This window comes from Agelaius phoeniceus, chromosome 4, assembly GCF_051311805.1.
Source record: "Agelaius phoeniceus isolate bAgePho1 chromosome 4, bAgePho1.hap1, whole genome shotgun sequence".
NCBI classification, from domain to species: domain Eukaryota; kingdom Metazoa; phylum Chordata; class Aves; order Passeriformes; family Icteridae; genus Agelaius; species Agelaius phoeniceus.
In genome coordinates, this window is record NC_135268.1 from 20,092,140 (window position 1) to 20,114,099 (window position 21,960).

Sequence of the window (21,960 nt, forward strand, 5' to 3'; positions counted from 1 at the left end):
TCAATATCAATAGGAGCATCAGCTGCTCCTGTTTGGTTTTTGGTTTTATTTTTTAAGAGGTAAGTCCCCACTGTGCAAATCTCCAACTGTGTATGCTACGGATGGAGTCACATGAGCAGTGCCACAAGCCCGGGCCTGCTGGTCAAACTGCTGTGGGTGGCAGAGCCATTAGTACAAAACCTAAAATCCTAAACATTGGTTTATATTACTGTGCCCCAAGCTCCTTTTTTCTTTTGTGATAAAATTAGTAGTCTTTTTTCTGATGACCACAAAAAAAAAAAAAAAAAAAAACTTGGAAAAAAACCTGAAATGCTGCCTGAAAAAGCAGCCTGCCTCTTTTTTCTTGCTTGCAAAAATCTTCATTGCAGCAGCTAAAGAAATGCATGCAATCATTCCCAAATTAAAAATACCTGTTCTTTATTAGTTTTGGATGAAACTAAGAATGGGAAACTTCACCTTTATGGAGTGTCCTAATCTAAAAGCCGCACTGTGGTGAGCAAATAGCACAAGTGAGATAATGCTGGTTGTGGGCCTTTTCTCTAAGGTTCTGTTCCTGAGTATCTGAAGCAAATCAGAGCACTTCCTCACAGGGGAAAACATGTCTCAGGAAGAGTAATGCACAGGCTGTTTATCTACCTGTCTTGGAATGCTCACTGTGGGATGGGGATGATTTGTGATTCTCCAGCATTTATGGAAGTGGTAGCAGAGAGCCCTCTTGAGTTCAAAATCTTCCTAAAATTTGGGCATAATATAATTTGAAAGTAGTCTCTGGAGATCTCTGGTCTGACCCTTCGTTCAAAATAGGTCATAAAATGCAGGTTTCTTTAGAAACCAAGAAATAAAATCCCACAGCCACTGCGGATGCTTGTGCTAATGTTTGGTTATGCCTAACTCAGGATAACTCTTCTGTGCTGCAGGATTAGTAGCAGAGGGGAAAAAAATACTTATCAGATATTGCAGTACTCTGGCTCTTCTACTGTCTGTGCTGAAATGGTCCAAGTTTCTTCAGGACCAAAGACAAATATCTGTGTTTATGCCTTCAACAAGCTCAGAAGTTAAACGCAGATTCCCGTACTCAGCCTGGTAGGTATTCAAATAAAATATACTCCAGTTTTTTAAATACCTGCAAAATAGTTTTATGGGAGCAGAGCACCCAGGGGAAGCTTGCTGGTAACTCCGCTGAACTACTGTTGTTTGCATGTTTGTTCCAAGTTTTATCAGACAAGTGGGAAAAATTACATGAAAGTAGTAGTTGGGTACATTTGATAATTCAGTGAAATAGAAACCTACCAACGTGTTATGCAAAGACAGTGGCTAGCAATAGAAAATGAATGTTATTTATTTTATAGTATGGGCAAACAAACTGTGGATTGTGTCATCTTAAGGTAGTATTCAAAGAAATGATGCTATTTTCGAAGAATTTCTTAATCAGGACAATGTGTGTCTTTTAAAGCTTCTGTATTACATTAAAATAATCAGAGTAAATCTATGTGCAGCATGAGCCCCTCCTCTGCCCCCACCCCAACAATAACCAGCTTAAACCGTCATTTTTGAGAGATCAGTGATATGGATTGCATGTCTTGAGAAATTGCAGATGTGTCCATATTAGTTGAAATGTTGACTTCTATAGCTTTGATTTCCCTTTATATCGGCAAATCTTTTAAATGGGAAAAGATTTATTTCTTTTTATCAACCAGATATTGCAGTTCAGTTACAAGTGTTGCCTGCAGAGGTGAGCTGTAGTACTACAGACATTTGTCATGTGAGAGTTTGCTCCAGCACAGAATCACTGCTGAAAACGTTCTCTTAGTGTTGATTTGAGACAAGCTTACCATAATTAATTTGCATGTGGAAAACCACCTCTCTGCCAAGACAAAAGAGGTGATGAATTTGAGTTGCCACAATTATGTTATAAAAAGTATTTATCCAGAAGCCTGCCTCTTCCAAAGTCGATGTCTTCGCGGTGCATGTTCAGTGTATGCCCCTTTTGTAGTTTCCACGCTGTAGCTGCAATAACTGACAGCTGAAAACATCATTGCAAGTCTGTCAAACGTGCTGCCTGCATAACTGGTGATAATCTAACTGTTCTTCAGCTTCACATATCAAACTGCTGGAACTGAAACTTCAGTGCTTGTTATTGGCAGCGGTAGGTGGAATTGAGTAATGTGGTTGGAGTGTCAAAGGCCCGTGGTGCTGACAGGAATATTAACCATAAATCAAACACGGCACAATGGTGGTGCTGGGCTAGAGCAAAAGGCAGGATCCTGCAGCCAGGCTGCTCAGCCTTGCTTGTGGGAATAATTCCATTGGCTAGCAGATGCAAGGATGGCTAGGCTGGAGCTCCAGCAATCATCCATTTAACTTAAAGCCATGAAAGAATGATGGAGATGGAAAAAGTGACGTGTGAGGTGGCTGTGTGCTCTGCCGAGTGTTCCTGGTTGCCTTGCAGCCCTGTCACACTGCAGAGGCTGGTGAAGGGGATATCTCATCCCTGCTTAGGCAGTGACATTGCTACTCCTTGTCACTGTCATGTTTTATGAAAAATCCCTTAGCCATGATTTTTCTCCTGAGAAGCATCAGAAAAGAAATGTAAACAAAAATTATCTGATTGCTTGGAATGTGGTTTGGAGGTTGCTTACCAACAGGTACATCTTTGATTGGTTCCATGTGAATTGTTTTTAATTAATGACCAATCCCAGTCCAGCTGTGTCAGACTCTCTGAATCTGTCACAGGTTTTTATTATCATTCCCTTCTAGCCTTCTGATGTCTCCTTTCTTGCTTTCTTTAGTATAGTTTTAGTATATAATTTTCTTTTAATATAATATAATCAATCAACCTTCTGAGAACTTGGAGTCAATTCTCATCTCTCACCTCATCCTGGGGACCCTCACAGCAGCACTGCAACAATTGGTGACCACAACTCCTATCTGGCTTCTGTTGTAAACATTTTTTGGTGATGGCTGGGCTTGCACTTGCTGTGTTTAAGTGAATCTTGCAGGGCTGATGTTGAAAATGTCCTTGGTTTGGAGCCAGCTTGTGTCACTGCTTCTTGCAGCAAATAGCTCCCAGCTTGCAGAAAGGACCCTGCTGCCTGCATTTTGGCTGCTCCTAGCACCCACAGGGAACTGAGCTGGGGAAGGGGCTTGGCTCCAGCCTCTGTGCTAGCAAATGAACCAAAACACAGGGAACTGTTGGTGGGGGATTGCATGGAAGTATCTGGGTGCCTCATGCAGTCAGCTTGCTTGACTGTTGACTGTCTCTAATGGCTTATGGTCCTTTTGAATGTCACCATTGCCTCTGAATGTCACTGTTGCCTTTAGTGACTATTCCAGCAAGCTGCTCTGATGCCAAACTTGGCCAACTCTCTTTTTATAATGAGGTTCTTGATTATTTCAAGTTTTAGGTATTCTTTAAGGTCTGTGCATTTGGCTTGTTCTCTGTGTTTAACAAAGAGGCAAAAAGAAGAAATTGCATTGAATTTTGGGGTAGAAGTCTGATGCTAGCTAACTCTACCTGGAAACCCCTTGGGGAAGGGCGCTGAAAAATTTTTTTTGCAATTATGTGGAGTTTCTCAGCAGGGAGTCCACTAACAATATCCAGTGCAACCCAGCAAGCAAGAAATATAAAGCCAGGAGCTAAGCAAAATACAGAGATTTCATTATAAATTAGTGTTAGAAATTAGACCCAGGCTGTGAAATAACCACAATTAAAATTCAGAGAGCAAAGAAGAAAAAGCTTACCTAGTGACCTCTGCTTGCTGCACAGGGTTAGAAAAGAAGCTGTGCTACTTTAGTATTCTAGCATAATTTGCACATTACTGAAATTGTTAGGAAATTAAAGGAAAACCCAGGGACTGAGTTTTAACTGATGAAAGTAGCCTACAGGAAAGACAGGGAGGGACTTTTTACAGGAGTATGTAGTAACTGGACAAAGGGGAATGGATTCAAACTGAAAGAGAGCAGGTTCACATTGGATAGGGGAAAGAAATTATTTGCTGTGAGAATGGTCAGGCACTGGAACAGGTTGGCCAGGGAAGTTGTGGATGCCCCATCCCTAGAGGTGTCCAAGGCTGGGTAGGACAACTCTGAGCAGCCTGGTCTAGGGGAAGTTGTCCCTGCTGATGGCAGGGGGTTGGTACCAGATGATCATCAAGGTCCCTTCCAACCCAACCATTCCAGGATTTTATGAAAAGTGGCATAGCCCAGCTGATATCAAGGCAGATAAATTGATCTACAAGAGGTAAATATGTGTAATAAATAAGCCCTCTAAATCAAGGGCTTCCCCTCTTACTAGGTCATTGTAGATGAAGAAAGCAAAGCAGCTTTTTTCTGGCAAGTCTTTGCACTGATCCTAAATTATATGCCTCTATTCAATGGATATGAGCTGGTTAGGCATAAAGAAAATTATCTAAAAGTTCACTCTAGAGGGAGAGAAATTGTCCATAATAACTCAGATCAAGTGATACGAGGTGATTTTTGGGGGTAATTCTTCGGTTTTTGAATCTCCTTCAAGCAATTGATTTTACTAATATGACACCAAATCATTCCTAGTTCAGGTTTGTTATAGACATTAAAAACCTAAAATGCCAAACCACCACTACCAAAAAATAGCAGCAGGAATCTAACAGAAGAGCTCCCTGGAAACAAATTCAAAGGCAGCCAAATAAAACGAGATTAAAATATACAAAATACTGCAGTTTAAAAGAAAATCACTGAATTATTGAAACTCCATAGAGGAGATGTCATAGCAGTACTTCTGATCAGCCTGACTAAAATAACAGGCTATGCTTTTTTCCCCCCCTCCTTTGATGTCAGGAAGCGTATTGTAAACTTTAAGTGATGTATGTAGTTCAATCAGATTGATCTGGAAGGTTCAAAGATATTGTAATTTTTTGAGCATTTATGCTTTATCCTGTGTGGTGGAAAGGATGTTGTACATCTACACAGTGTAACCCTTTTAATACTTTGTTGTAGGACTAGAAAGAGAAAACACATTTCTGCAGAGTGACAAAATAAGAGGCCTCTGTAGAGCAGCTCTGTGCTGACCTTTGCTGTTCTGGGTCCTTGAAGGATGCAATCGATGCAGGAGTGTCTCACCCACTTGGGGAGTGCTTTGCTCTCCCCAGCTGCTTATTTTGCTATAAATTTCCATACAGTCTTTGCAAGCTGCCTGATAATTGCAACATCAGCTGGCAGGTTTGAGCTCCAGGGCAGCTTCTGGATCCCTTGCTCTCTGGGCACAAATGACATTCTCATTGCCTCAAAGGTGCACGGGGCTTGTGGTGGCAATTTTGGTGAGGATGTGACATCCAAGAGCTTTCCCTGTGCAAATTTGTTGGGCAGAGGTGCTTCCACAGGACACTAATATCCCTGTGGTGCTGCACACACAGCAGGGAGGATGCAGTTTGTGCTGCCAGAGGGGCTCTGTCAGTGTTGGCTCCTGAAAGGAGAAGCCTTTTTTAGCAACTCCTGCCACTGGTAGTGGGTAGTGATTTCAGGCTGCAATGGGGCAAATCTGAAATGACTTGCCTTCTATGTTGGGCATTCTAGAGTTTGGAGACGCTGCCTGAAAAATTCCTCATGTAGGTAAACGAGATGGAAAAAATACCATAATTTCCTTTTTGCAGGAGGAAAGTGGAGTTGCAGACCAAAGGAGTACTTTAAAGGCCTGGGGAAGTACACGGAATGGCAGCATTAAGATGCGGCAGGTTTTAACAAGTAGCTTAGGATTCTGTGCCTTTGCAAAGCACTCAGCCCTGCCAAGAAGAGGTTCAGAACTCTGCTTTCACTATAGACAAAGCTGAATTCAGGAACTGTTGTAAAGAATTTAACTCTTAAAGATTTTCTTCTTCATTATTTGTAAAATTTTTAGGTAGAATCTACTTAGAATTTTTTATTTCACCAAAAGTGCCATACACAAAGAACAAGATATTGTAGCTCTGCATTTTTTTATGTAAACTTAGATTTTTTTTTTTTTGGCATTTCTGTACACTACTCAAAAGACTGCAGAATGGACTTTGCTTGCTCAAGGCCTGCAGCAGGGGATAAACCCAACTGGCATAATTAAAGCTACACCTATTTACACCAGCTGAAGTATGTGACCCCTGATCTTTGATTACTCTGGCAGAAGAGAGTGCTACAAGGCAGGGATTTATCAGTGGTCCTTTATCTACTTGAATTGTCTGGTCAGCTACAAGGTACAGAGGCTGTAAACAAGGGAAAATTGAGATGGCAAACCAATCAATTACAGAATATTGAAAAGATCAAGGAAATGGCAGCAATACTGCTAAACCCAATATGGAAAAGCCCTTCTTGTCCAATAACCTCATTCTTGTGACAAAGATTATAACAAGATGGAAAATGGCACAACATGAATGCATTCTGGTGGCGATGATTGCTGTGAGAATTGGGACTGGTTTGTACTTCACCCACTCTGTCTCTCTTTCCTAGATGCTGTATCCCTGGCAACTCAGGCAGAAGGTGTTATATTTATTATGTCCCTGTCACTTTTTATCTCTTGTAGTAAAACCCCACATTAAATTCTCTCTCCAGCTTCCACTCCCTTAAACAAGCAGGGAAACACGACTGCATTGCCTTCTCTTAATCTCCTAATTAACCCAGCAGAATATATAATTTTTTTCTCTAACTGATAAGGTATGTGCCATGGGTCTCTAAACTGGCTGCTGCCAGCACATTTTCTGCCTCATCTTGTACAAGGGGCTGCCCTGTGCTTTTGGAGATGAGCTTGGTTTCATTTCCACTATATAACAGGTTCAAGGCCTTAAAAAGGCACGATCTGCAGACTGCACAGAGAGCTTGAGAGATGGCAAGGTATCTGTCTGGAAAGGGTAACACTCACCTCACCTGTACAGGGTCTCTTAGATGGCTAAAGGCCATAGTTAAAAAATACATATAAATGAAAGACATTTCAGCCTATTGCAAGATTTCTGCGTGCAGCTTGAGAAATCCTTTTTCTTTTTTTCTGTATTGAAAAAGCTTCTTTGAGCCATTGAAAATGCTCTTTATATCCCAGAGGTTGTTAGCAGTAGGAGGTGTGGAGGGAGAATCCAGCTTTGGCAGTCATGGGATCAAACTTGCCAGGTCAGATCTATATTATTTTTGATACATTGGTGAATGTTAAGGTCAACTGGGCAAGATCAGAGCTGGTAACTAACAATAAAGAGGTGACAGCTTCTTACAACTGCCTTTGAATAGGGCTTGTGGTGCAGCTCCTCTCTCTCCGTGTGAAGTTCAATGTTCCAGCATAAACCATTGCTGCTGTGGTGGCAGTTTCACCTGAAAGAGAGATTTAAAGTTTGCCATCACCCAACTTTCTGCTGCCATCTCCCAGACAACTGGTGTGCAAGTGGCACAAAACATGAACTCAGTTAAGGAATGTAGTAGCTTTCATCTTCTCCTAATGGGCTACTTTACTTGTGCTTATCTCCAGTGTAAAGTATCCATTCTGGCAAGGCTGGCCAGAGGACACAAGTCCTGGTAGGGTCTCAGCGAAGGCTTCTTTCTCTTGTTTGTTGTGCCAAGGTATGTTACACCTAGTGAAGTCAAGCCTCTTTTATTATTTCATCCATCACTGCTGTCCACATGATTCTGCTGCCTGTAACTGGAAAAGTCCAAAAGGAATGGAATAGAAGTGTCAACAGCAGTCTGGATCAACTCCATCTTCTCTGAGCTGGCAACACGGGTTCCTGGTCCAGGGCAGGGCTGTGAGATCCTGGTAAAGTCACAACCTGTAAGTACTTACCCTGGCTTGTGAGCTCATTGCTGTCTTCAATCCTTGCTCACTGCTCAGTTCCAGCATGCTGGAGTGGGAAGGAAATGTTCCCAGTCTGGGACTGCAGCCTGTGCTCCTGGCCTGGGGGAACTTACCTGCTGCTGACTCAGGATCGATCGCATGTGAGCAGATAAGCCAAAAGCTGATCCAAACATTGACAAAGATAGAGTCTGCTCTAATCTATTAGTGTCACAAGGTGTAAGGCATAAGCGACAGTTTCAACACAAAATTTTAATTCCCTTTGTTCTGCTCTCTGTTCAGCTTAGCTGAATTACTTCATACTCCTTAGCAAAACAAGGGTCAGGACTTGGTGCTCCTTAGTCTTCATCTATGCCCAGAGAGCTGCAGAGGGCTCTTGCCACAAAGCTAGGGAAGTCCTCATTTAGAAAATCGGGAAGACAGAAATTACTGTCCTGGTGATGAGGGAGAAATACTTCCTTCCGTGTGACATTATGTTTTCCTTCAGTATTACCCATATCAGGCCGGTCTGTCCCACTCACTGTCTCCCTCATTCATTTGCAGAAGAGTAGTTCAAAAGTCACAGCTGCTGTTTGAGACTTCATCCATCCCTTTGCTATTCTGCAGATAGGCCAAGACAACAGCTTGTTAGTATTTAAATGAGCATATCCATATTTTTGCATGAAATTCACAGTCATTTAAGCCTCGTGTCTGGTCACTGAAATGATCTGCTCTCTAATTCCTGCTTTGCTTTTAAGCCTAACTAGAGTGTAACACTATTATGTGGTCATTGCCTCTCAAAGGAGGGATAATTCTGAGCCTAATCTACCATTCCTGGGCACTTTTTTTCCTGACTTGCTACTACTGTGTGAAGTGCAGGAGGATTCTGTGTCATTTACATGAAAATGAGGGATATCAGGAGGAAATTAGGAGAGGGAGGGGTGGAGTAGAGTATGCCATATTCTGATGCTTTCCTAAGAGAAATTGCAGAATTTGCAGAACAGCCTGTCTGTCAGAGCCTGTCTTGCTGGAAATGCATGCCAGCTTAGCCAGGGTAAGTTATGCACTACCCAACTCCCTTGTAAATGTAGACTGTGATTGAAGTGCCCTTGGCTTCAGCTGACCCAACACAATCTGGTGCTGCTGACTCCCAGTTTTACCAGCTAAAAATTATCATCATAGTCCTCTTTGGCTCTAATCTGTCTGTGTTCAGATGGCACAGGGCTTTTGCACCTTCCTCTAGGGCAGGCAGAGAGGATGCTGAAGAGGTCACTGTGCTTGCAGGCAACAGGGACTCCACGTCCTCAGGGCTGTGCAGCTCCAGGAATCCAAAAGGCATGTGTGATTCTGGGATTTTGCTTTTTTCCTTTTTATTCTTTTAGGGGGCAGAAGAAGTTGTTTGCCACTCTTGTTTGCATTAGAACTTGCAGGTGCTTTATGCCAGCTAAAAATACGTGTGCCATAAAAATGCCAGCTGATGTGCTAACCAAAGTGCCGTAGCTATCACTGGGTTGTATTTTTGGAACTGACTTGAATCCAAGGTTTGCATATTTTGGACAAACCCACCCTGGCCTAGATCCACACAGACAAGTCCTCCCTCCGTTCTGCTAAGTGACTGACTCTTCCCCCAACCCACTCTCTCTTGATCTCCTGAGAGGTAACTCAACTATGGCTTCAGGGCAGAAAATGACAGTCCAAAATGAGCTGAAGAAAACTCTCCAGATTATATCTCCTCCTCTCCATTACCTTAAAAAAATTAAACTTCTGTTTAGTCTGAAGGGCTTCTGTTGCTCTCAAGCCATATCTCCTAATAGGTTTCTTAGAGAAGTATTTTTCTCTATGCAAGTAATTTAAGCCTTCCGTGCCCTCTGGCTATTTTTTAATTAAAAGAAAAAAAAAAAAAATATGTTGGCCCAAGTAGGGGGCTTAGGCTGTTGATTGACTGAAGGAAGGAATTTTGTAGGAATTTTGAATTCTGCACTGCCACATATGAAGTCAGCCCTATAAGTATAACCCTGACCTGAGGCTGGGATTTTTAAAATTAGATCCTTAATAAGAAGGGGAAGAAATAAATTTGACTTTGAATAAGCATAATGCAATTTCCCTTCACACAAATTGCTTCTTTACTATAGCACAGATATTCACATTTTTCAGTCTAAATACTTAAGTCTTATGCAACTTCATTTTGCTGGACTAAGCTCAGCCCTACCTAAGAAGGAATCCATTATTACAGCAGTTTAATTCATAGGTGCTCATTGTTTTTGCTGCCATAACCCACCAAACTCATATGGTCACCAGCTCCCCTCCTCTCCCCCTGGCTGAGCCAGGACTGTCTCTGTAGAAGAGCCACAGAATGGTTTGGGTTGGAAGGGACACTTAAAGGTCATCTAGTTCCAGCCTCCCTGAAATGAGCAGGGACATCTTCAACAGGTTCTTTTTGCTCAGAGTCCCATCCTACCTGACCTGAATGTTCCCAGCAATGGGACGTCCACTGTCTCTCTGGGCAACCTGTGTCAGTGTTTCACCCCCCTCACTGTAAAAAATCTCATATCTCATCTGAACTTACCCTTCCTCAGCTGGAATCCGTTCCCCCTTGTCCTGTCACTGCATGCCCTCACAAAAAGTCCCTCTCCATCTTTCTTGTAGGCTCCCATCAGGTACTGGAAGACCATAATTAGGTCATCCCAAGGCCTTCTCTTCTCCAGGCTGAACAATACCAATTGTCTCAGTGTCTTCAGAGGAGAGGTGCTCCATCACTCCAATCATCTTGGTGTCTCTCTTCTGGACTATTTCCATGGTCCACGTCCTTCCTGTGCTGGGACCCCAGAGCTGATGCAGCCCTGCAAGTAGGGTCCCACCAGAGCAGATCAGAGGGGCAGAATCCCCTCCCCTCCCTGCTGCCCACACTACTCTGGATAAGCCCAGGACACATTTGGCTTTCTGGGCTGTGAGTGCCCATTGCTGGGTCATGTCCAGCCTCTCATCCCCCAGCACAGAGTCCTCCTCAGCAGAGCTGCTCTAGATCTGCACATCCCCCATCCTGTGTTGATGTTTGTGATTTCCCTAACCCAGCTGCAGGACCTTGATTCTGGCTTTGTTAAACCTCATGACATTCTCATGGACCCACTTCCTAGGCCTGTCCAGGTCCCTTTGGATGGCATTCTGTTTCATTAATAAGCAGTTGGGACATAGTTTTTTTCATGCAGAAAAAACTAATTCTTTATTATTTTTTTAGCTAAAGCTAATTCTTTACTATTATTATTATTATTATTATTATTATTATTATTATTATTATTAATATTATTATTATTATTATTATTATTATTATTATTATTATTATTATTATTTCATGCAGAAAAAGCTAATTCTTTATTCACATAATTCAAATTTATAGGAAATATCCAGAGGCTCTGTGTTAAACCTCATTGGTCAGCAATATAGTGAAACTCAGTTCATTGACGGGTAAGGGCTATTGAATATGTCCATCTATCAAATTTTCTCTCTCTGGATACGTTTACATATTTTCTTTGCTGGTTCTTATGGGACAGATTTCTTGTTTGTGCAGGTGTTTTGTTCTTGTTTTTGCTGGTCTTGTTTCTACAAGAATAGTTTTATGTTAACTGGTTTTCATTCCAGTAATTTTTCCTTATAAGGTCCAGGGAACTTATAAGCCTGTAGGTAATTCAGCGGAGCAAGGCCTGATTTTATAAGGCCTTTCTTTTATAATATCTTTTCCTGTCTATAACAGCATTCCATCCTTCAGCTGTTCATCCACTCAGCTCAGTGTTGTCTGCAAACTTGGTGAGGGTGCACTTGACCTCACTGTGTCACTGATGAAGATCCTGAAAAGCACCAGTCCCAGTACAGACTCCTGAGGGACACAACTTGTCATGGATGCGCATTGGATGGTTGACTTCTGCCCTCTCGATGCCACCATCCGATCGATTCCTTATCCATCTAACAGTCCACCCACCAAATCCCTTTCTCTCCAGTTCACAGAGAAGAATGTGGTGGGGCAGCCATGTCAAAGGCCTCACAGAAGTCCACAGAGATGACATCAGTAGCTCTTACCCTGCCCCAATGGAGTCACTCCATCACAGAAGGCCACTGCTTTGGTCAGGCAGGACTTGCCCCTGCTGAAGCTGTGCTGGCTGTCTTGAACTGCCTCACTGTCCTCCATGTGCCATAGCAGCAACCATCTGGACCTGTGACAGTGCCATGCAGTTGGAGTTTTCAAGACTGTGAAGTAATTCTCCTTTGATTTTTGAGAATATTAGGTTTTTTCATACAGGAGAGAAACTGAGGATGAAGGAGATAACCTAATTTATCCTGATTTGCAGTCAAAAGCAAGTCTATTCCTTGCTGTAGCAAATCCAAAGGATTTGGTGCATGCAGCACCTCAGAGCACACTTTCCCTGCTGTGCCATGCCTTCATCACAGCGGTGGCTGTAAGGGCCTGGAGTTAGGGAATCTGTGGCCAGAGCATTCCTGTATGTGCAGCTTGTCTTGGTGGTTTCCATGGGCATGGAGGGAATCCTGTGTTCACCATTTCTGGCCTCTTCATTTCAGAGATAGATGGTTGGCTTTTTGTCTTTTTCTAACAAAATACTCTCATTAGGCTTGCTAGGGAAATTAGGGCAAATTAAAAGGGTTTCCAGCAAGCAGGAAAGTACAGCTGGGTTGTGTGACTTTACCTCCCTATCCTTGCTGGTGGCACATGGATGCAGTGATGTCACACCCCAGACTAGTGTGGGACTGGTGGCTGTGGGCAAGAGGCTGATGGCAGCAGAGGGCTTGGTTAATGCAGCAGAGCAGGTCCAGTGGGCAGGGTGACTTTAGATAAATTAACCACTCAGGAAATAGTTAATGGCAGAGCTGCCCCCAGCATGGTATTGGACAGCTGTTCTCTCAGAATGGGCTGACCTTGCATCAGTGGCTGGGGTAGAAAAAGGCCTGAGATCAGCATGGTTTCACCTGTTTCCCTTTTTTGTTGTTTTTTGTCAGTTTTTTTGTTGCTGTTTTGTTTTTGTTTTTTGGGAGGTTTTTGGTTTGGTGTTTTATGGTTTTTTTGTTTTGTTTTTTTTTTTTTTTTTTAAGGCTGACTTTCTTAGCTGAGAACAGGCTAAGTATGTCCAAAGCAACTCAGCAGCTGGTGAAGATAAAGCCAGAACTGCCAGAAAATGCAGAGGTATCTTTGCAGGTCAAAATGAAGGATGAGAGAGCCACATTTGGATTAAAAAAAAAAATTAACCTTGAACCTCTCTCCAAAGTCTGATTTAAACATGAATCTCATTTAAATATAAAAAAAGGCAAAAACTATAATTCACTGAGCTTTTTTATGCAGTGTCTGCAGTTCCTGGTTTGGGGAAGCGATGAGCTAAAGGCAGAGTGCAAGAGAATGGTGCTGACTACAAACATCACCTGCACAGGGGGCAGAAGCAGAGGGGTCATTACCTTTTCCCCTCAGGTTTGTGCCTTGTCCCCTGCCTGGTATGCTGGATTGATCATCAGGTGGATTTTCATCCCCTTGAAAGTGCTGACAGACATAATTCTTTGCAGCAGCACCAGAGACAGGCTCCTTGTGTACAAGCTTAGATGAACCCATGTCTTTCTACAATATTTTGTGAGGTCCTGGTGAGGAATAATATTCCCTGTTAATCCCTGATTTAGGTGGAGCATGCTAGCATGAAGCTGCTTTTCACAAGGGAGTGTTTCTTGGGGGATATTGGCTCACACAAGAAGTAGGTGATGCAGGAATGCAGGACTGAGGAGAACTGGCACTCAGCTCAGCCTGAATAGATGGCCAAGCATAGAAAAGTGCAGTAAACTGCTTGCAAGTCAGGCAGGAGCAAATGAATCCAGCTTCAAGGCAGGAACATATAAAAATCTAACACTAGCCCTTTGCATCTTTATCAGTCCATTTTTCTGATGCTTGACATACTTTTTCCGCTACCTAGTCCACTCACAACTTTCAAAAAACTAGAGAAGTGATAAGAGAGGAATTAGTTTTCCAATGAGCTCAGAACAACGAGCTAGAATGATGCTAGTAAACATAAGCTGATGAACCCCCATGTTTGGTTTTTGTCTTCCTGAAGTTGTACATCCCTCTTCTTCCATGCTGTCAACCTTCTCTGAGGTACTTTTTCAGTGATTATCCCTTGGAGAGAGGTCCAAGGGATAAACCTAATCTGTGAGATGGACAGATCAACTGGGATGCTTGGCCAACAGGGTAGAGTGGGACTCCAGGGAGGAGAAGGAACTTATTTTATCTTGAAGGACTGCAGTAGCAAAGCCCCTGAGAAGTTTTCTGTTTGGGGTGTTTGGTTTGGGTGATTTTTCTTCTAGAAAAAGTGGAAAATTGTGCTTTTTTCTTATTTAATCAAAATCCCAGTTTGCCTTATCGGTTTTGATGGAAAATTTTCACATAGGTCTTTATTGTAAGATACCAACAGGACAGAATTATCCCTTTATCTCAGCAGATGTGCTTTCCAGAAGGGGAACATCTCAGATGATGAAAAACACAGCAGCTTTGCTGCCTTGGCTCTATCAGACAGGTTTTTTTTGTGATAGAGAATTTGTCAAAACAGATTCTTGTCATTAAAACTGAAATGCTTTGTGGACAGGTTTTGGATTTGCTAAAGTTTTTTACTGCTAATTTTTTGCTGCATAGTTGTGCAATGAGTCATTGTGCCTTCTGTAGTGACAGTGTGTGTAGGGGTATGGGATCAAGTCTCTGCTTTGTCCTTTACTTGAACTAGTCTGTGCTGAATGATTCAGATGACGCCAAGTCATGACATCAAAGACTCCTGTTTCTGAGGCTGTCAGAGGTATTGCACTGTTTGCATTTCACATCTGGAATTAGAAAGTAGTGTTTGACCCAGAAAGGGAAAGTTTTGACCTGGTTCCAATTAAGCAGAAACCTTTGTGAGACTGGTTCTTCTTTTCTCAGGGCTACAGAAGAGACCCCTGAATGCCTGCCACCAGTCACAGTAGGAAAGCCTTGATTCTTACCAACACCAGAACCTCTCGGAAAAAAAATATCTTAAAAATATAAAAGCAAGATTAGTAGTTTTCATTTCTTTTGAGTAACTACGGCTATTTTACCCAATTTTTATTCATGAAGGGACATATCTTTTCAGGATGTGTCTGTAAATGCATCAGCTTACAGGCTCTGGGAGGTGCCTGCCTGCTTTGTGTCCGTGCAATCCTCATTATTCAGCTGGTACTGGGAGCAGTGGCACCTCCCTGGTCAGCCACAGAAGTATTCTGCAGCATGTTTGTTTCCCACCTGTTGTCTTGTAGAGAACCCCATGGGTGCCCCAGATGGAAAACGTATAAGCAGCAATGGCTCTTCAGTAAGGTCTGGGTATTTAGATTACAACCAGCGAGGACAAGCTACTTTTGAGCAGTGGGGCAGCCTCTTGTAGTGGGATATAATATATTGGTAAAAATCAGCTTCCTGGGAGCCAGTGGAAACACATTTTCTTTGCTTCTTTCCCAGCTGCGTTCCCCTAGCTCTGCTCTCTGCTGATGAACAACCGCCTATGCAAAGGAGATTGAAAAGGGGATTTACTTTGATTAGACCAAAGCCTTTCCTAGTATTTTCAGTCATAAGTATGGCAGCTTTAATGAGCAGGAAAAGAAGATAAATACAAGTCACAGACTGACAAGAAACTCAATTGGAAAAGAGTAGGAAGTTCTGTTGGAAGCCATGCTCTAAGTTCTGTCTCTTTCTAGCAGCCTCTGATAATCTGCTCAGGCCAAAGAAGGTAACTTTTCTGCAAATCTCTGACAAATACCAAGTGAGGGATTTCAAAGGGATAAAATTAAAGCTTTAATTGCTGGGATAGAATTGAATTTGTATTCCACCCTGTTAAAGCTGGGAGAATTTCCCATCAGATTTTCTCTTTCTGTGACCTATTGGTTCACAGCCTTCAATGATCTCCTGTCAATCCTGAACCAAAAAGAAGAGAGGTTGTGAGCTGATCCTTTTCATACAGGGGAATAAAGCAAATTTTATAGGTCATATAGGTAGGGAAAGAGCCAGGCACAGTTTACCCAAGGAAAGCTGTTGATTCATCACTTATTTAGGAATACCACTTACTCCTATCACCTTATTACCTTGCTAGAATTCAAACTAAAGAAAATGTATGCAACAGTCCTGACAGGCCCTGACTTTATATTACTCTCTATGTCCTTCCTCAGCAGCATCATGAAATATTGATAACAATAATTATTAATGTATGATTAATTATTAACAATGATAATCTATAGATGAAAGACTGAATATTAACTGGCAATGTGTACTCAGGGCCTAAAAAGCCATCTGCATTCTGAGCTGTATTAAAAGCAGCGTGGCCAGCAGGTTGAGGGACCTGGTTCTGCCCTTCTGCTTCACTCTGGTGAGACCCCACCTGCAGTGCTGCATCCAGCTCTGGGGTTCCCAAGCCTAAGAGTGACATGGGGACCTGTTAGAAGAGGTGCAGAGGAGGGCCACAAAAATGATCAGGGGGCTGGAGCAACAACTCTGTGAGGAAAGGTTGAGAGTTGGGGTTATTTAGCCTGGAGAAGGCTCTGGGAAGACCCTATAGCAGTGTTATAGTATTTAAGGAGGTCTACAGGAAAGCTGGAGATGGCCACTTATTCAGAACACAGTGGATATTTCTAGACTCAAAGAAGGGAGTTTTGAATTGGATGTGAGGAATAAATTCTTTATGGTAAGGGTGCTGAGACAATGGAACAGGTTGCCCAGAGAAGCTGTGGATGCCCCGTGCATGGAAGTGCTCAAGGCCAAGTTGAGTGGGACTCTGAACCCCCTGGTCTAGTGGAAGGTGTCCCTGCCCATGGCAGGGGATTGGAACTGCGTGGTCTTTAAGGTCCTTTCCAATCCAAACCATGCTATGATAATTCTTTTCATTTGTTTGGACAGGTAACCAGCAGCCCCAGCAAAGCCCGGCTGGCTCTTCAAGGCATTGAAATTTCAGGTGGAAGAAGGCATAAGAAGGGATGTTTGAGAAAGAGCATCTTTTTGAGCAAAGAGGCAAAGGTCTGGCTTTCACAAGGGTGAGTGGCAAGGCCAGTGTTGTTACCTGGGGAGAGCCAGTGGCAGATTCTAGAGTAATGATCAGTCCAGACTTTCTTTTGTCTAATAGGATGAAAACCACAGTTTTATGTTCAGGTGTGATTCCGATAAGACGTTGCAAGGACTTAATTTAGCTAGAATTTTATGAAGGAATAGTTATTCCTCATCACCAAAAGTTACATATGTGTGTTTTTAGCATAATCACAGTGTATGTGCTAATAAGTTATAGAAAGAGATAGCATGTATTACCCAGAGTTCATATTTTTTTCTACGATCCTTATTTATTATTATGGAATGTGTGCAGAAGCTTTGTTCAGATATAAAAGAGAGTACAAAAATGCCTTTTGGTACCTTTCCCCAAAAATGACACAGTGCTTGCTATTCACCTTATCCCTCCTGTGCTTGTCGGTATGTTTTTGTATCTCTGCTGTACATCAAGTGCTGGATGTAAAGGGATGCCTCCTTTCTGGGAACTGTCATATTCCCTGTAATGTGGAGATAACAGCTGAGGACAAAGGAAAGTCTCCAGAAAATATACTGCAACTTCATAGATGTATTCCCTGTTGGATGTACTTTTGAGGATAATAGAGCCAAGAGGGAGTTGACCCATGCTGGAGAAGACTGGTGTCAAGGCTTTTTGCAATGGCACTACAGGAAAGTCTGTTTGACCTCTGACATAATACTTATAGGATTTATATTCCTAGCCCTAGAAATCTATGTGCTGCTTTATCTTTCTGATATGTCTCCCTCAGGTTTGGATTGTGTGTTCCACAGACAGCTTTTCTCCTGAGCTAAACCCCCAAAGTATTTAATCTTGAGACAAGATTGCTAGTTCATTTTCAGCAAGGCTTAGTGCAGAACTGTGCTGTTGAATGATCTTTCATTATCTGTTACAGCAATAACTGAGGGGAAACATTGTATAGGGACTAGAATTTGGTGACATTATCTCTGCATCTGACCAAAGTATGACAAAAGACCGTGTGTTTAACAACATAATAAAAGTTGCACATGCCTTTTTTCCTCCAAGTGAAGGAAGAGACACTGTGGTGTGTCTGAGGACTTACACTCCCCTCCTCTTTGAAATCTGGTGAGATGTAAGCACTACTTACTTGCTTCACCAGACACACCCATGTGTCTGGCCATTTCACACCCTTGAATGCTCACAATAGTGGTGCCATTTTGTGACCACAACACTGTGGTTGCAGCATGAAAATACAGTAGTTTTTGATTCTGTAAGATAACAAAATTATGGTGGTGATGAATCCAGCAGCCGTGAAAGCAGCTTCCATATCGTACTTTAGGAAAAACTAGTGAGCTTGAAATTTAGTCAGGTTTTTAAGAGAAATGGTAAGACCAGACACTACTTATTTTTTATCATTGTTTAAAGACAGGTTTTTTTGCAAATTGCTTGTCCACTCCCCCATGATAGGTAGATAGATAGGTGGAAAGAAAATCATTGTAGAAAATATATTCTGCCACAGTAATATATAATTACCTGACAAAAAATAAATCAGCCTGTGCTGCAGGCAAGACATTGTGTCTCATTAGTGTTTGGTGGACTTGATCACAAATAACATGTTTCAAAACTGCCAACTCCCTCTAATTCTTTTTCTATACTTACACTCACAGACACATTCAAAATTAGCACATTCCTGGAAATACACTTCATCTGGCCAGCCCTTTTTCTAATTATGTGCTTGTGTAATTAAAGGAAAGTGTCCTTCTGCAGCTGCATTTTGAGGGACTAAAAGCAGAAAGGCTGTTCTCACTAAGGGAGCAGTGATTTTTTTACCCAGTTAATGGTACCAAAGTGTCCTGTGTGCTGTGTGTTATGACAGCTGGCTTGAAGCAGCTTTCAAAGACCAGTGCTGGCTGTGCCAGGTACTCCTGAGATGCACAGGCCAGAAAGCCAAGAGATCCCACTTGAGATGTAGTATTTCCCTCCACTGGTTAAAACTGAATGCAACAAAGCCATTACCAACAGCAGACTCCCTCAGAGCTGTGGATCTGTGCCTTGATGCCGATGCATGGCAGGACATACATGAGAAAAGTGAGCAACCTGCAGCTGAGGGTGCAATCCCACTTTTTTCAGCAGCACTGCTGAAACAGATGCAAGCTTCCATTGTTTGCCTCTGAGTTCCCATCTGTTAAGGCAGTAGAGAGAAAAGACAATTTTTTCTTGATATCTGCAGATATTTTGAGATAAGACTGGTTATAATCCCATAATTTTCAGTACAGCAAATGTGTGTTGATTGATTTCTCATTGTTTCTATTTTCTTGAAAGACTGCTGTATGAATTTTGCCATGCCATAAACTCAGAGGCAGACAATAATAAAGCATACTACTTTGACCTTTTCAGTTGCCTGCACTTTAATTTACTGGCTATTCTCATTCCCTTCTGTTTATGGCCCCTCAATATTACTGGCAAGGAGAAAATAGACCAGACAGCTAGTCAAGATGGAGATTATTTAAAAGGGTAAAGACTGGCTTTATCATTCTCTTTAAAATTTTTGGTGGTTTGTGTGTCCTATTGGTCATTAAAGTCATGATAACCCATTCTTAGCTAGAGCAACACAAAGTAGCACAAGTTCAGCTTCATTTGTAGTGGTTTATGGGTCAGCATCACGTTACAGTGGTGGGATTATCTGGATTAAGTTTTGTAGGAATCAACAGATTTTTCTCTGAGTTTAATAAAAGTCTATGTGATTTGTTTGAAAGTGGTTACATGGGCGCTTACCTGACCACTGCTCTGACTCTGACACTGGTGGTTAGTGGAAAATCAGGGGAAAAATAATCCCATTACAGCTTTTCCCTGTACCAGTTTGATTCACAGCAGCTAAACCTGTTGCAGGCTGTGGCAGATTTCCTCCACCACATGGTCATGAAGATAGTGACTTGTCTGACTAATGCAGAGAGCCGAAAAGGGACAACAAGCTGGCTGTGATCTTTCTCCATGCACTTGTGAAATACAAGCCCCAGTCCAAACTGCATCATGAAATACTCACTGTGTTTGGTTGTTATCAGTGCCCCACAAAAATTCTGATCATCCTTCAGTTTGGTGAAAGCCTAGAGGGAATTTTCACAGTGAGAATGGCAAAAGGGTGACAAAATGCTCTGTTGAAAGACTTATTTGTGCAGGGATGTCTGAGAGTGGGATATAGCAAAGTCAGCAGAACCTAGACTTTTGTGGCAGAGGTTTTTGTATAGTAGGATAGTTTCAGTTTTCTGATAGTTCTGAAAAGCTCTGAATTGGAATCCAAACAATAAAAAGAGCAGGAGTAATGAAAAGGTAAAAAATGGGGGGAAAAGCAGCAGCTTTGGTCATTTGGTTTGTTTCATTTGTATTTCATCTAATCATATTGATTTCAGGCTTGCTGTTCTGATAGTTTTTGGGGTTTTTTTTAATATCACTGTAGGATTGCAATAAAATATCCAACTAGGAGAATGAGGAAGGGTAGCCAAAGCCAAAGCATTCTGCTGCTCACTGCACAGATTTGTATATTGTTAAAGCAGAAGGGACAAGGATGATCTCTTAAACTGAACAGAATGCATAACATTTTACCCTATTGAGTCCTGCTCCAAGTCTAACAACCTGGGCCTGAGCTAACTCAAAGTTCTTGGAGTATGAATTCAGTCTTGATTTTGAACACTTAAGGATTTACAAAGATCTAGAAATCTTTAAAATTTAAGGAGACAGAGACCACCACTCTCTGGATAGTCTCAGAGAAGATCCTCCAAGACCTCTGGATAATCTGCTGATTATTAATAGAGTATAAAGAAAAAGCAAATGGAAGCACATATATCTCTTTTTCATTATTACTCTCATTATTCTGAGTTCAAATTACAGCCTGCAGAGGTAGGAATGATGTGTCTGATAAGCTGAAGAATCTTAGAAGCACTAGCAATGCTCTTTGTGCTCAGATAAATTAAGGCAGCAGTGAGCTACTAACCCTTCATCTTCAATTTTAGAAAGCAGTGAAGAAAGCAAGAGGAAATCCTACCTGATGAGTCTGTAGAGCCTGGCATCACCTGACTGTGCTCCCAGGGTGGCATGGCTCAGGCATCACTGTCTGGCAGTGCTGACTGCACAGACATCGCTTTGCTCGCAGAAAATCAATGGGATTCACTGTGGAGTGAAGTGTTACCAGCCAGGTAAAAGTGTCAGAAGGAAAGGATGCAGTTATTAGTTATCATTATTATATTTTATTATAATAAAATTATTATTTTCAGCCAGGCAGGGCTGGCTGAAAATTTTCCATCCTAGTGCTTTTCCACTGAAAACTGTGGGTTTTATGAAAGCCTTTGTTCTCCTCAAGCCAAAGTCATTGTGCAGAGCTTGAACGTGTTGTTTTCGATTTGGCTTTGAAAAATTCTGATTTTGTTTGGGGCAAGAAAAAAATGAAGGTCTGAGCTAAATGTCAAAACTCAGCAAAAAACTTGAACAAACACAAGCACAAGACATATTTCTAGAGAAAGAGATAAATCTGGCTTCCAATTATGTTTAACTTTTTTATCAGTTAGTTCTAACCTTCTTAAAATATATCAGCATTTTGTGTGTATTATCTAAAGAACTAGGCCAAATAATAAAAAAAAAGATAATTCAGACTATAAGTTGGTTTTGAAATGTTTGATGATAGAGAAAGAGGGAGCTCAGACTATGGTTTTACAGGTATAGGTGTTTGCCCCAGTTTTCTCCAGTGACATAAATTAGCTCAGGTCTTTTGCAGTCATGGGATCAAACTCCTAGCTGATATGGATCAAAACACCCCTATTGCTGATGGCCAAATTTATGTCTGGAATAAAAAGACACAGCTCTCTTCATGAAGTCAGGTGGACCACATCTGCAGGGGTGTAAACTTCAATTCATGAAGTTACCTGATGCAGATCAATGGCAGATTTGACCTATTTCAGGTTTTATTGAACAGTCTGAATCATTGCTGAGTTGTCAGCACAGAGTTCAGCAAGTGAGAAGCTATGAGCAGGGTAGCTTGGTCAGACATTGTTAAAATTAATCCTTGGAAGTGTTTACTCTGTTAATGCAGTTCTACATAGAAGAGCTGAAAAGAGGTGAGATTGGAATAGTATTTGCTGATAATGCAAATTATAGACTAAATAATATAAGGATATA